Here is a 203-nt window from a genome sequence, read left to right as displayed (position 1 = left end):
ATCTTCAATTTTTGCAACAGCCGGCCGCATCTGCTCCAGCTCCTCCCAGCATCAGCGTCCAAGAAGATATATATCTTCAAGAATCGTAAATTTTTCTCTCCCGTTGATGGAGAATAAGAAAAAAAAATAAATCGCTTATTATGTCAATCATAGAGGACGGGAATTGGGGAAGCATTTTTGGATAAGTGTGAAAAAGTGGTGTG

The sequence above is a fragment of the Penaeus monodon genome, chromosome 34 (assembly GCF_015228065.2).
Source record: "Penaeus monodon isolate SGIC_2016 chromosome 34, NSTDA_Pmon_1, whole genome shotgun sequence".
Lineage (NCBI taxonomy): Eukaryota > Metazoa > Arthropoda > Malacostraca > Decapoda > Penaeidae > Penaeus > Penaeus monodon.
This window is presented reverse-complemented; position numbering follows the sequence as displayed.